Source organism: Acyrthosiphon pisum, chromosome A2 (genome assembly GCF_005508785.2).
Source record: "Acyrthosiphon pisum isolate AL4f chromosome A2, pea_aphid_22Mar2018_4r6ur, whole genome shotgun sequence".
Classification (NCBI taxonomy): domain Eukaryota; kingdom Metazoa; phylum Arthropoda; class Insecta; order Hemiptera; family Aphididae; genus Acyrthosiphon; species Acyrthosiphon pisum.
The window spans coordinates 16376346-16377159 of record NC_042495.1 but is presented as its reverse complement, the minus strand read 5'-3'; positions in this window follow the sequence as shown (position 1 = coordinate 16377159).

The following is an 814-nucleotide window of genomic DNA, read 5'->3' as shown; positions in this document are numbered from 1 at the left end:
TTTTATCCGGACAAGCAAGGCCAAAACAAAGTTCAAAGTACGTAAAACGTCAAAACCCAAATTCAAACTATTCTAAATGATAAAGAAAACAGAACAACCCTCGAGACAATAAGAGGTATTGCATACAATTTGCACTATTAATTTTTATTTATTAACATTTAACTATATAACATAATTATCAATTATAATTTATTAGTATTTTTTATTTTTTATGTATAAATATCAAATTTTTTAATTTTTAAAATATATTAGGAATATACAATGTACTCAATAATAATTTATTAGTATTTTTTATTTTTTATGTATAAATATCAAATTTTTTAATTTTTAAAATATATTAGGAATATACAATGTACTTATAATTATTATATGTCGGCCTAATGCGTGTCGGCCTATAAATTTGTCGGCCATTTAGTATGTCGGCCTATTGCGTGTCGGCCAAATGTCTGTCGACCAAATGTCTGTCGGCCGATTGTACCACAACCCCCTGAAATAGAACATAAATAAATGGCACACACTATCTATACCATTTCTCGCCGTTCAAACACGATTACTGCACTACAGCAAGAATCGAGCAAGCCAACTTCGCTCCGTCTTGTGTGTACATAATAAAATGCGAAGAACAACAAACCTATACTGCAGTAGTCAATGTGATGAACCCCTCATAATAAGACGCGTGGTCCTATACATTTCTCGAAATTCGCCACTACCAGAAACATTCTAAACCACCCTTCGAAGACGAGAGAAACACATGAGGAACAAATCACCCACATAATTCATGGCTTTTTCAAAACCATACGAATCGATATCAAAA